Here is a 15,424-nt window from a genome sequence, read left to right on the forward strand (position 1 = left end):
AATGCCATCGATTTCTGGGTGTTAATCCATATGAATTTTAATGTGTATTTTTCTATTTCTGCAAATCAATCATTGGGGTTTCATTAAGGATTGAATTAAATCTGTAGATTATTTCAAGTAGTATTAACATCTTCACAATATTAAGTATTTCACTCCATGCACATGTGGATTTTCCTTTTGAGATGAAGAAATATTTTAAAATTGAATGGTGATGGTTGCATATATTTGTAAATATACCAAAAAACTGAACTGAACAGTTTATATAGGTTAATTGTATAGTATGTTAATTATATCTCAATAAAGCTTTTTGTAAAAAAAATTGAATATACAGCGTCTACACCAACATCTGCATCTACTGCTTTTATGTATGTAAAGACACGGTGACAGTTTGGTGTGCTGTAGATGATCTCAGAATACTGAATATGCTACCTAACTCTCATAGTAAAGATGGTTTTATCATTATAGTTGATATCACCTATCCTCACTTAAAAAAACATTTTTTGTAATGTAGAGCAATTATCATTATTTCTACCTAACATCAGGAAACTAAAATGTAAAAACTTGTGAGATTTTTAAAATAAGATTCTTTGGCTGAGAAGTAGCAGAGCTAAAATGTGAACATAAGTGTCTGCCTACAGTGTCTGTGCTCTTTCTACTATGCCATACCACTTAGAATAACTCATTAATTTTATAAACTCTTTGAGGTCAGAAACTATTTATATATCACTGTATCATAATTAATGCCTGGCCTACAACAAGTACTTCATAAATATTTATTGGACTTTTAAATTCATCTGTAATTTTAAAAAAAACATTGCATTTATTGTCTTATTTAATCTTTATCATGATCAGAAATTATTATCCCCACTTTACAAATGTTAAAGTTGAAGCTCAGAATGATGTCACCAAGGTGGTGACATAGCTAACTCATGACTTCACTCCCCCTCACAAGAACAGGTAACATCTATTAAAGAATAGGACTCCACTGAGAGAATCCTAGAACATTGAGGTGAGGTTGAATCACCCAGCTGCACCTCAGAGACCAAGACAGGCTGCATTAGAAGGGTAAGAAGCATCTACATTTTCACTGTATTTCTCCTCCCCCAGGACAGTGCAACACCATACAGAGATGTCTCTGAGTTCTGAGCCTCTGGTTCCTCCAGTGGGAAAAAGGAACACTGGGGATGGGGGGAGAAAGCAGTCTCTCCCAGCATTGTAGGTTACTTTGTGAGAACATCCACTCTGATCTTGTACCAAGAAGATTGCAGGGGAATCTACAGGGCCCAGCCACTGAGAATCTGACTGTGACAGATCTTGCAACAACCAGCACATGGTTCTTGGCAAACCTTAAGTAGCAATCCCACCAACAGCTTTGCTCAACTACAGAACCAAGATAGTGGGCATACTCTGACCATGGAACTTGGTGGGGTGCAGCTATGCCTGATTTCAATCACTAATGACTGGTTTGGTCATGCCTAAGCAAGGTGCTCAGTTATGGCACCACCTGCTGTGGAAAGTGCTTTTCAGAAGTGTTGTTGTTAATTCCTAGGAGCTGTTTGGCCCAGTGGCATTCAAGCCCAGAGGTGTGTGGGTAGAATTGATTATTCTAAACAAAGCCATTACCAGGCATGGAGGCTTCCTTGCTATGTACAGACAGGGTGATTAATTCATAGCCAAGGCTGAGGGTAGCTACTAGCTCCCCCCAACTGGAAAGCATGTTTGGGAAATTGAGAGTAGCCTAGAGTACCCCTTCTCCCATTCCAGGGAAGGAGGCTGAGACATAGCCTCACTGAAACTGGACGCAATGGGTCTGGGCTGTCCGCCATTACTTCAGCCAATCAAGCAGAGACATAGTTGAATCATTTGAGCATTTATTCCATTATTGCTTGCAAATAATGGGAGAGCAGTCGGTCACCCTGGAAATTCTGCTCTAGCCACCCCTTGCCAGTTGACTGATTATATACCAGCGAAGGATAAGATAACTACATGCAGCTGTGAGCTGCGAGTGTAACAGAAAGGAGAGGGGAGGGGCTACAGTCTGGCTTTCAGGAGCTCAAAGTCTAATAACTAGGTGACTAATCTTCTCTGTATCATAAAAATATGGAACACTTGATGAATTTGTGTGTCATCCTTGCACATGGACCATGCTAATCATCTATGATGTTACAAACAGCTCAGCCCATTCTTGGGACCAAAGAATGGTCAACATTCCTGAGGCAAATTCCAGGAGGGGGTCAGGGTCAAGGCACAGCAACCAAATCAAGGTGTGTTCTGTCCTTGGCCTGTTCTCAAAATGTATTTCTTTTCTGAGTAATGGACCCACCGAGGCATCTTATATTTTACAGCCTTGTTTCATCCTCCAGTTTCCCAGGATCTGTAAGAAAACTTCTTATTTATAGTTAGTAAGGCGAATGATTATTAAACATCTGTGGCTCTATCCTTATTATGTGCACTTCCCCACTATCACCACCTGCTGTGGAGAGTCTTCGGGCCCCATCTGTTAAGTGCTGGAGAGAACTCCTGTGCAGCCCAGTGGCCCTTGAGCCAAGAGAGGGGCAGATAGAGCTATCAGTTTGCAGAGCAAAGCCAATGGCCCTGTTTAGCCAAGAGCCAAGGAATTTGGTGTGCAGGTCAGCTTGAATTAAAATAACAAGCAAAAAACGTTATGGGTTTTAGAGCTTCTCTTGCTGTGCTCAGGCAGAGAGCCTACTTAATAGCACTGCTCATTGCTAAATAGTCTTCAGCCCGTCCAACCAGTGAACCTAATTAGATCACATGGTAAGCTGTGTAGCCCACTCAGCATTATTTGAATGGTGGCACTTGAACAGAGAGCACAAATAACTGTTTCCCCCAACTGTAGAGCAAAATCAGTGGTCTCATCTGACCAAGGAATTCAGTGCACACTCAGGCCTGATTCAGGCTCCCAAACAACTACCTATCACAATCTCTGGGTTCTCGCCTGCTGTCTTGCTAGGGTAGGGAAGTTAATTAATAGCCCCATCTATTGCTGAATATAATATATAGTTGCAACCATCTATAAAGCCTGACCAGAGAATCCAGGCAGCCTTAGAACCCATCCTATGGCCTCTACTGGTTAGGTAACCAACCTGGCAGTTCTATATAACTGTTTTCATCCAGTGGCACACCTCCACCATTGCCCTAAGAGCTCAAAAAGTTGCCTCACTCAAATATAGACCATAATAGAAGTACCCACTTTCCCAAAGACATTACTAGTTGACACACACAGAAACCCAGACCTACCTGACTAGTGAAGAACTGTCTCTGCCAAAGCCAACCTGTAGAGTCTGGAAAAGGAATCCCATTACTGAAATGTGCAAATACTAACCTAAGGAATCAAGGATCAAAAAAATCAGGTATATATTAGACCACCAAATAAAACAAATAAAGCTATAATAACTGGCTTCAAAGAAATGGAGATCTATGAACTGTCAGACAAAGAATTCAAAATAATCCTTTTCATAAAGTTTAGTGAACTACAAAAAAACACATACAAACAACTAAAGTAGGAAAACAGTGCATAACCAAAATGAGAAATTTGATGACAAATAGCAACCATCAAAAAAAACAAACATAAAACAGGGACACAGTGGGTGGAAGAGGAAGAGAGCATAGAGGGGATAAATGGTGATAAAAAAATTAAATTAAAATTTAAAAAGTTTAAAAATGAAACAAAATCAGGTGATCATATCAATTGATGCAGAAAAAGATATTCAACAAAATCCAGCATCCATTTATGATAAAAATTCTCAGCAAGGTGGGAATAGAGGGAATATATATCAACATAGTAAAGGCCATATATCACAGCCAACATCATACTCAATGGGCAAAAACTACAAGTGTTTCCATTAAGATAAAAAACAAGACATGAATGTCTGCTTTCACCACACTTATTCAATATAGTACTGAAATTCCTAGCCACAGTGATCAGACAAAAAGAGGAAATAAAAGGCAAACAAATCAGAAAGGAAGAAGCAAAACTGTCATTATTCACAGATGACATGATATTGTACATATAAAACCCTAAAGTCTCCACCAAAAAAATACCAGATGTAATAAATGAATTTAGCAAAGTAGCAGGATACAAAATTCATATTCATAAATTGGTGGCTTCTTTATATATCAGTAATGAACTATTAGAAAGAGAAACTAAGAAAACAATCCAATTTACCATTGCAACAACAAAAATATAAGGAAATAGGAATACATCTAACCAAGGAGGCAAAAGACCTGTACTCAGAAAACTAAGACATTGAAGAAAGAAATTAAGGCAGATACAAGTAAGTGGAAGCATATACCATGTTCATGGGTTTGAAAAATTAACATAATTAAAATGTCCATACTACCCAAAGCAATCTATAGATTCAGCACAATTCTTATTAAAATAGCAATGGCATATTTCACAGATCTAGAACAAATATTCCAAAATTTATATGGAATCAAAAAAGACCTTGAATAGCCTCAGCAATTTTGAGAAAGAAGAACAAAGTTGGAAGGATCACAATACTTGACATCAAACTATACTACAAAGCCATTATAATTAAAACATCCTGGTACTGGCATAAGAACAGGCATCTAGATCAGTAGAACAGAACAGAGACCCCAGAAATCAACCCACACCTTTACAGCCAATTAATGTTTGACAAAGGAGGCAAAAGCATACAATGGAGTAAAGACAGCCTCTTCAATAAATGATGCTGGGAAAATTTCAAAAAAAAAAAAAAAGAAACTAGACCACAAAATTACACCATACACAAGAATAAACTTAAAATGGATAAAGATCTTAAATGTAAGTCATGAAACCATAAAAATCCTGGAAGAAAACATAGGCAGTAAAGTCTCAGCCATCTCTTGTGGCAGTATTTTTGTCAATATATATCCTAGGGCATGGAAAACAAAAGAAAAAATAAAGAAATGGGACCACATCAGACATAAAAGCTTCTGCACAGCAGAAGAAACCATCAACAAAATGAAAAGGGAACCCACTGCATGGGAGAACATATTTGTCAATGATACATCTGATAAGGGTTTAGTTTCTGAAATATATAAAGAACTCATACAACTTAACAAAAGGAAGATAAACAATCCAATTTTTAAAATGGGCAAAGGACCTAAATAGACAATTCTCCAAAGAAGACATATGTAAAGATGTTCAGTGTCACTAATCATCAGAGAGATGCAAATTAAAACCATAATGAGATATCAACTCACAGCTATCATCAATAAATCAACAAACAACAGGTGCTGGTAGAGAAAAGGGTAACTTCATGCACTGTTGGCAGGAATGCAAACTGGTCCAGCCACTATGGAAAACAGTATGGAGTTTCCTCAAAAAATTAAAAATAGAACTGCCTTTTGACCTAGCAGTTCCATTTCCAGAAATATATCCTAAGAATCCCGAAATACCAATCACAAAATATATATGCACCCCCACCATCGTAGCAGCATAGTCAAGATCTGGAAACAGCCCAAGTGCCCATCAGTACATGAGTGGGTTGAAAGCTGTGGTACATGTACTCAATGGAATACTATGTGGCCATAAAAATGAAGGAACTCTTACCTTTTGCAACAGCATGGATGGACCTGGAGATTATTATGCTAAGTGAAATAAGCCAGTCAGAGAAAGACAAATACCATATGACCTTACTTATATGTGGAGTCTAATAAACAAAATAAACTAACAAACAAAATAGAAACAGAAGCATGGATACATGAAACGGTCTGACAGAGATCTGAGGGGGGGGGACTGGGTGAAACAAAGTGAAGAGGTTAGCCAAAGAACATATATGTATAACGCATATACAAGATAACAGTGGTGATGGCCAGAGGGAATGGTGGGGCGAGGGTGGGGGGCAGGTGGGCAAAGGGGGGGGAGCGGAATGCGGACATCTGTAATAGTGGCAACAATAAAAAATAAAATCCTGTAACTATCAAAAGATTTCATGGCATAAAAGTTACTACATAAACTTTTAGACATTTGGAGAATTATTTCTATATATTGTTCTTATTTTTTTAACTCAATGCATTTATTCTTTTTTCTTCTTTTTTTTATTATTGTTGAAAGTATTACAGATGTCCCCTTTTTTACCCCCATTGATCCCCTCCACCCACATTTACCCCTGACACACACTCCCAGGGCTTCTTCACACTATTGTCTGTGGCCATAGGTCATGTATATATGCATCTAAGTTCTTGATTACTCTCTCCCCACCCCCACTCCCCAACCCCACCTTCCCTCTGAAATTAAAAAGAACTTATGCACCCCTATGTTCATAGCAGCTCAATTTACAATAGCTAAGATCTGGAAACAACCCATGTGCCCATCAGTAGATGAGTGGGTAAAAAAGCCGTGGTACATTTATACCATGGAATACTATGCAGCTGTAAAAAAGAAGGATCTCTTATCCTTTGTGTCAGCATGGATGAACCTAGAGAAGATTATGCTAAGTGAAATAAGCCAGGCAGAGAAAGACAAGTACCACATGATCTCACTCATCTGTGGAATCTAATAAACAAAATAAACTGATGAACAAGATAGATACAGAGATATAAAACCATGTTTTTATTGTTTTTAATCTCTAAGATGAAAAGGTGCTTTCCAAAAAGTAGTGTTAGTGTTGATTGAAATACAAAATCAGTTATATACATATTTTATGGAAATACCACCCTCGATAATAAGTGACTCAAAAGAAATCATTTTAACCCAACTCATCATCATTTATTTAATAGTTAAGGTTATATATAACTGCTATAAAGTCCAATGGTTTTATTGTTTTGATCAGCTACAATTGACTGAACGCTTCTATGGATATGTCAGAGGCCATAACAGTATGAAGGGGAAAACTTAATAAAATATTTATTAAGACTCTATCACATACATAGCAATATGCCCAGTATTTGAATTAGATAAAACAGAGATACAAACATGAATGTGAATTGTTCTTGCCTTTACTGGAGCTCACATTTTGGTGGAGGAGAGAGACAGACTTGTAACAAATGAAGGAGAGGATAAAGTGAAAGAAGTAGAGGGGAGAGAATCCTGAGTATGGGAGCATTATTTACTATTTTTGACCCCACCATGGCCTTTCACAGGTCTGTGCCCTTTAATATGCTAATCCATCTGGTCAGCATGTCTTCTACAATTTCCTTACCCTTTCTCTGATGCACCCTCAAAGCCAGCTAAAATTTTACTTCCCTCACCTCAGATAACAGAATTACTTATTTCCTCCATGGTATTCCCTTAGCATTTGTGAACAAATTTATGAGAACAGATTATATTGTTCTGTAGCTATTTGTTTATGTGTTTGTCTCACCTAATAGAATGTGAGCACCTTATAGGGAGTTGTCATATTTGTTTTAGAACCCTCAATACCTGGAGCAGTACTGGGCTCATAGTATGCAGAGAAGGAGTGAAAAATTAGAACTTTCTAATTTCAAAGATCCAAATTGACACAGTGATTTTATAATGTGGACTGGCAGCTTTTGGATATCTTCCTACTGGCAATGTCTGGATAAGTGTTGAATGCAATCTAAGAGAAATACTACTTTGACATGTTTCAACAGTATCGTTGATGGTGAAACAACCTATCACGTCTGGGTGATGAAAATAGGTTAGATGGACAACTGAACTGGTAGAGAATTTTACAGCTTATAAACAGCTTTCAAATGTTTTTCATTTAATCTTTGTAAATCCTCACACAAGGATATTTTTTCCATTGCTTTTCAGAGAGAGTGGAAGGGAGGGAAGGAGGAAGGGAAAAAGAGAGAGAGAGAAAGAGAAACATCAATGTGAGAGAGACACATTGATTGGTTGCCTCCCACACTTGGGAATTGAGCCTGCAATCCAGGTATGTGCCCTTGGTCAGAATTAAACCCAGGACCCTTGCGTCTGCAGGCCAATGCTCTAACCACTGAGCAAACCAGCTAGGGCAAGCATTTAATCTTTACAAACCCTTATGAAATAGGTACCATCATTCTTCTCACTTTACAGGTAAGGAAACTATGGTTCAGAGAGGTATTATAATTTGCCCATGATCCCATAATTAGTCACAGTAGAGTTGGGACTAGCACTTAAATCTACTGACTCATTCTACTACAGTTGTCACTGCTTATTATTAAGCAGTTCATACCTCTCTCTGCTGTAACCAATAGTAACAATATCTTGCAATTATATAATTTTACAGTTTATGCTTTCATCATACACTTTCTTGTTCCTCACACCAGTCCTCTCTGCAGACAGATAAGAGTATCTTCATTTTCCAAATAAGAAAACAGACTCATAGGTGAGATGCCTGCATAACGCAACACAGCTCTTGTAAGTGGTAGAAGGAAGATTTGAACCCATATCTTCTGACTCCAACTCCATATGCAGGAAGTTTCTCATTATTATTTGGGTTCCCTATTCCTGTTTGGAACCTTCTAGGATCACCAACACTCTAGGCTCATGGGGCACACAGGAGAGTACCTCTGGCATAATATGGTTGCCATATTTAGTGTAACATATATCGCATTATTAAGCATTCCTTATTCCGAAAGCCTCTGAAATATTTTAAAGCTGTTTCTTATTAATTTCATTGGCCACAGAAGTGTAGTGTTGCTAAGATATAACAGAGCTGTTGAAAACAACAACACATAACTGTCTGAAGAAGTGAAAACAAATAGTGTGTTGGGTTAAATAAAGAGAATTAAGACTTAGGAGAGTCTAATAACATCTGTTCCACCCCCACCTTTACCTTCTACTTCAATTTGCCTACCAATACATTTCAGATTTCTTCTTGAAAATCTTTGGGGATAACCGGACTTAAGTTGATGACATCACAGTTGCAATACTGCAGCCTCCCCTCAGAACTGTCCTAATCATTGAGTACATTCTCATTTTAATCTAATTATTTGTGCATGAAGAAAAAACAGAATATATTCCACTCATTTTTCAAAGCAAGTGAATTATAGAGAATAAAAAAAGATCAAGCTCAGTATTATTAACTGAATGGAATACTCAAGACATGTTTATTGCTGTTGAAGTCATAAAACAGGCACTATTTTTTCAATTTACTGGAAGTATAGAATGGCATAGCCACATTTTTCTACAGCTTTTGACCAAAAGAGTCTTATGGATGGGAGTGTGTGGCACAAAGTGAAAGAAAGAGAATAGAGAAGGAGAGAAAAGGGGAGAGGTAAGGGAGGAGAGAAGAGAGCGATAAGGAACTTCACAAATGAGTCACAGAAGTTGGAGTGTTCTCTGGAGAAGCCACTTTAATAACAATCCTTCAGTCATCACTAGAGTGACCAGAGAACACATTTTTTTTTTTTTTTTTCAAGATGGGAGAGGTTTTTTTAATCCTCAAGTGAGGATATTTTTTCCATTGTTTTTCAGAGAATGTGGAAGGGGGAGAGAGAGAGAGAGAGGGAGAGAGAGAGAGAAACATCAGTGTGAGAGAGATACATCAATTGGTTGGCTCCCCCTGGAGTGCTGACCAGGGACCTGGGATTAAGCCTGCAACCAAGGTACGTGCCCTTGACCAGAATCAAACCCGGGACCCTTCAGTCTGTGCTGGCCAAAGCTCTAACCACTGGGCAAAACTGGCTAGGGCCAGAGAACACATATTGACTGTACAGGTACTCTAACAGAGACCATCTCTTGTAATGTATGATGCAGCTTTCCTACATGAATTTCAACTGATTTTTTTTCCAGACCTTCAAGAAATAACTAGTAAGTATGTAACCTGCAGCTTTATTGACCTTCGGGAAGGTTGAATGCTAGAAATGCTTTGTGTGAGAGATGGACTCCAATACAAATTAAGGTCACATTTACCAATGTGGTTTTAATTAGTTTGGACAACAGAGTGTGTGTAGTGAAAGGTGTTTTAGATGTGCTATGGACATAAGTCCTTCCTAATGGGATAAATGGTGGTGGAACAGCAAGAAAATGAGCCCCAGTTCAAAACCTAGGAATAATGGGTCTTGAAATCAAATCACTGTGTGTCTACTATGTTTGAAATCCCAGAAGGATGAACAGATAATGAAAATCAACAACCTATTACTTTCCTATCAACATTTTGTCTAAAGTTTCAACATTTGATGTGGGGGCAAGGTACAAGAATTGAGGCCATCTCATCATGCAAAGCTATGACATTTTAAATAAGTTCAGTGGTGCTTAGTTCTGGTGGTGATTTTGCTGTGACACATATTGAGAATACACTGAAGACAAAAAAATTAAAAGAAATAAAAAGCCAATTTTATTTCAGAGGGTAGTGTAAAAACAGACAAGTCAACAAGCATATTCTCATGTTTGCGGAAAATCTCATTTTCACAAACCATAGAAATAGCATAGAAAATATGCTATTTCTTATACTTATTTCTTTGCTAAGTGTTACCTACCTATAAACCTTTTAAGAGTGAACAAGTGGGTGTAATTGGAGGTTGAGGAAGCAGTGAAGCAAGTCTTTATCTCCATTATGATATAATTGCTGTATGTAATTGATTTAATACAAATGAAAATGGAAACACATTTTATTTTATTTATTTTAAAAATGTTTTTATTGATTTTTAGAGAGAAATGAAGGAAGAGGGAGAGAAACATCGATCATTTACCTCCCACAGGCACCCTAACCTGCAGCCTGGGTATGTGCCCTGATGGGGAATCAAACTGGTGACTTTTCAGTGCACAGAACGATACTCAACCAACTGAGCCACACTGGCCAGGGTAGAAACACATTTTAGATTTTGGATTTTGGATTATCTCAATTAGCCTTCATGTTAACATTTTACAATTTTACATTTTGAGAATCAGTAAAGATTTCAAACCTTTTTGCTTCCTGAGCATTAAGAAAGCTTACACTTTATGTTGCTTCGTGGGATTTGTGTAACTTCTGTAGCTGATATGCTTGACACAGGGAATTAAAGGTGGGCTATATAAGTCATAAGAACCCAAATCTGGGTTGTATAAGTAATGATGTGGCCCTGTTGATCGAAAGCATGTATGTGAAAGCACTTAGGTAACTCTAATATGCAATGCAAATGAAAACGATTGTTCATATGTTATTACTATTCCTAAAGTTTCATAATAACTTTTTAAAAAATTTTTGCCATTTTTAAAGTAAAATATGATGGCTTAATACAATACAGATTTAGATTTGTTCTCTTTAAAGCTAATTCTTTAAAAAATGGTACAGTTCAAAGAGTAGAAACTAAGAAAAGATTAAGTATACTCATGATAACTGAACTACAGTCACTTCTCTCTTACCTGGGCCCCACTAAAAATCCCACTTAGTAGATAATATTTATACACATATTTTCTTTGAGGATGCCTGCTATGAAAAAAATGCTAGAAGGGAAAGGGAAGGGCAGTTGTCTAACTAGGCATTTCTAAGTCTCTCTCAAAACATGCCTTCACACAGCACAGCTTGAGATTTAACAATTCCATGAATAGTAAAGTGGTTTAACTATATGTAGATAATTGAGAATTTACTACTCTGTTCTTGACTTATCTGCTGGATAGCTCTGTTCTACATGACTTTTGGGCTTTTTAGAACATTTCCAATGGTTTTGGCTCAGTAGACATGACCAAATGCTTCTGTTTCCATACAGGGCGTTTTTGGCATATTTTGATTTAAAAAAAAATGAAGTGACATTTGCAGTAGCACCTGAAGATTGATCTTGGAAAATTGTTCTGTGCAAATGCAAAATGAATGAATTGTATTTCATAAAAGAATGATGGGGGAAGGTTGGAGGAAGAAAGTACACTGAGAAGAATGAATGGCAATAAGAAGGCTTTGTTTTGTTTCATTTTTTCTTAGTGGAAATTTCTTGAGGTCATTATTGGCAGCTTTTCCCTGTATGGTTTCTCTGCTTTTTTAGATTCAAATGCAAGTTTGCAACCATTTGCTTAACTATATTCATAAACAAATTATAAGCAAGTTCTGTACCTATAATACATGGCTTTCTGGTGACAAAACTCTTAGCTTCTTTAAACAAATTACATCCAGTCCTATAATTTCATCTGACTAATGTGGTTTTCCAAAGTACACAAATCATTAGTTCATTCATTTGTGATTTGTTTCAATCAATAACAATGAAAGATAAAAACTCTCAAAAACCTGCTGTAAGTACATGCTAGAACATCATCTTTGAAACTTTCTTCCCACTTCCTTTTTGGGCAAAAATAACTATTTCCTTTTAGCCATCTCGATGCTTTTATTTATCACTGTTCATCAGTAATACTAGGTATGAGGTATTGACTAAGGCACAATATCATATTAATCTTCATATATCTATAATTTAAAAAACATTTCCCTGCCCAGAAAATTGTTACTCTTTCCTTTAAGGCTCAACTCATAGCTTCTTGTACTTTTTTTTTAAATTCATAGACTTTTAAAAAAAATATGTCTTTATTGATTTCAGAGAGAGGAAGGGAGAGGGAGAGAGAGGGAGATAGAAACATCAATGATGAGAGAGTCATTGATTGGCTGCCTCCTGCACTCCCCCCACTGGGGATCAAGCCCTCAATCTGGGCATGTGCCCTGACCGGGAATCAAACCACAGTCTCCTGGATCATAGGTGGATGCTCAATCACTGAGCCACACCCAGCCAGGCACTCCGTATACTTTTTAAAATTAAATTATAGTTGGCATACAATATTATATTAATTTCAGGTATACAACATAGTGATTAAACATTTATATGCCTTATGAAGTGATCATCACATTAAGTCTAGTAACCATCTGTCACCCCAAAAAGTTATCAGTGTTATTGACTATATTCCCCTTCACCTTTTTTCACCCATCCACCCATCCTCCTCTCCTCTGGCAATCATCAGTTTGTTCTGTTTCTATGAGTCTGTTTTTGTTTTGTTTTGTTTGTTTGTTTCATGTTTTTTTTAGATTTCACATATAAGTGAAAAGCAGTTTTTGCCTTTACCTGTCTCTTAATCACTTTTCACAGTTTTTAATTGTGAATTATGTAATTATTTCATTATTGTCTGTCTCCACTCCCCACCACTACCACTATAAGCACCTTGAAATCAGGGGCCATGTCTGTTTTTATAACTTCAGCCCTTAACATGTTTTCTGGCACTTAATTAATAAGTCAAAAAATGACTTCAACATTATATCATTCCTGAATTCTTCCTTAATCTCTTCAACCACCACTCCTTGTCATGCTAAGCTTAGTCTCACAGGGGTATTGGAGTGCTGCACAGAGCTGGGACCTCCAGAGTGCATCTTTCTGGGAGGCTCTTTTCCAAGTTTCATACAAGTGCTGGGTTGTGCTGCTATAGCATAGAGGTAACATTCTTACCCCATTCTATAACCCAGCTACTCCAATCTATAACCCCACTTACAGAATTGAACATTTCCTTTTCTATATGTCAATGAAAATTTTCAAGTAACTTGAAGGACCAACCAGACTCAGGTTTGCCTAGTGTTCTGACATAATAATTAATAGTCCTCATTTCATTCTCAAAAGTGTCCCAGCTTGGACTATAACCAAAATGGTCACCGTGTATAGAATTGTGTTTCAGCATTTTCTAGGGCCACTTCTAGCCAATTTTGTATTAGTTTGTGAGTTCTTTGAGGACAGGATCAGTTCTGGTTTCTTTTCCTAGACCCAGGGCTTATCACAGTATCTGGCACTGAGTAGCTGTTTTTTTTGTTTTGTTTTGTTTTGTTTTGTTTTTTGTTTTGTTTTGTTTTGTTTTGTTTTGTTTTGTTTTGTTTTGTTTTGTTTTGTTTTGTTTTGTTTTTGGAGTGACACAATATATTCAACATGATGAAATACAAAAACCTACCTACAACCAAAAATACTCCAACCAGCAAGGCCACCATTCAGAACCAAAGGCAAGACCAAGATTTCCCCAGACAAGCAAAAGCCAAAGGCATTCATCACCACCAAACCAGCAGTACAAGAAATGCCAAATGGAATTCTTTTTTTTTAATTAAAAATTTTTAATGTTGACATTATTACAGGTGTCCCCTTTCCCCCCCTCCTTTGCCCACTTCCACCCACCCCCTCCTCACCCTCCCTTGGCCTTCACCAAACGATTGTTCATGTACATGGGGTATGCATATATGTTGTTCTTTTGAATAAAAAGATATCCCTGCTATCTTTGTCTCAAGAGGTTTGCATTGTAAAACAAAACAAAAACAAAAAATACATGACACCTACACACCTACATAGGTTCTAGGACAAAGAACAATTTTTTAAATCATATTGCTGAAGGCTTTGAATGGTAAATCCATGTTTATGTCTGCTAAGTCATTTGTTTCTCTTCTACTATAGGTTATTGAGTAGGAAAATTTCACAATAATAACTAGTAATTTCAATGATGATTTACTATGTTGTGAGATTTTCCTGAGTTTAAATTTGCTATTGTATGTTTGTGTGAACATAGTAAACGTGCTCACACCAATGTCAATTTGAACAGGTAGTAGAGAAGAAGAAAAACATTCTATGCTCCACTAGCTAAGAGCAGCCAAACATGTCTTTTACAGGTATCTCTCACTTGCCAAGAAAATATGTATTTAGTCTTATAAACTGTTGTTTTAAGTGACTTTGGAGCTTTGAATAAATGAAGGGTCAGAAATCTCAATGTCCTAAAAATTATTTTGAAAAGAATAGAAATGTAAGTCAGATAGTAAATGTGAACTTTATAAAGGGAATAAAGTGAAATGAGTGTCTATGTGTTGGCTAATTCATTAAGTGAAAATATTGAAGAGGAGTTATTACATACTGTCTGAATATCAGTTATCAGATGTCAATTCTGTGTGCATATGATGTTTCCAAATGTGACTCTTCTAAGTAAGCATGCAGTTGGCCATGTTATTCTTTTTTTTTTTTTCTTTTAAAAATATGTCATTTTTGATTTTAGAGAGAAAGAAAGAGAGAGAGGGATAAAAACATCAATGATGAGAGAGTCCTCATTGATCAGCTGCCTCCAGCACTCCCCCAACTGTGGACTGAGCCCTCAGCCCTGACATGTGCCCTGATCGGGAATCAAACCACAGTCTCCTGAATCTTAGTTGATGCTCAACCGCTGAGCCACTCCCAGCCAGGCCATATTATTCTTAGATAGAGCTATTGGTATCTTTTCTTCTTGTTTGTATAAATAAAATTGAAGTGTAACTGGAAAACCTTAGTACACTGATTATATAGTCGGGTTTTAGATTAGTGAACACAGCTGCTATCCAAAGAGATTCTCAGTGCTCACAGGTGTAGAGCCTTCCCTCATGGTCAGTCTTCTTTCTTATTTTTTTTTTCACTGAACCTCTAGTGGTGTCTGTTGCACCCTTTACATAATTTGAGAACATACTATGTTCTGTTTGCTTTCCTAAACACTTTCTTACTCATTATATGTAATCCTTACCTTGTGAGCTAACTATCGATATCCTCATTTTACAAATGAAGAAAGTGA

At 37.1% G+C, this 15,424-nt stretch overlaps 1 protein-coding gene and 1 non-coding gene across 4 annotated transcripts in view; one reads left to right on the forward strand and one right to left on the reverse strand.

Moving 5' to 3' along the window:
• The window catches only part of ZC3H12B (zinc finger CCCH-type containing 12B), a 349,800-nt gene that overhangs the window by 302,641 nt on the left and 31,735 nt on the right, over positions 1-15,424 (forward strand). The gene's annotated exons all lie outside the window — the stretch shown is intronic.
• Positions 2,095-2,201, reverse strand: LOC148090488 (U6 spliceosomal RNA). Its single transcript, XR_015713740.1, has one exon. It is a non-coding gene; the product is annotated as a U6 spliceosomal RNA (small nuclear RNA).

This window comes from Miniopterus natalensis, chromosome X (genome assembly GCF_054644295.1).
Source record: "Miniopterus natalensis isolate mMinNat1 chromosome X, mMinNat1.hap1, whole genome shotgun sequence".
Classification (NCBI taxonomy): Eukaryota; Metazoa; Chordata; class Mammalia; order Chiroptera; family Miniopteridae; genus Miniopterus; species Miniopterus natalensis.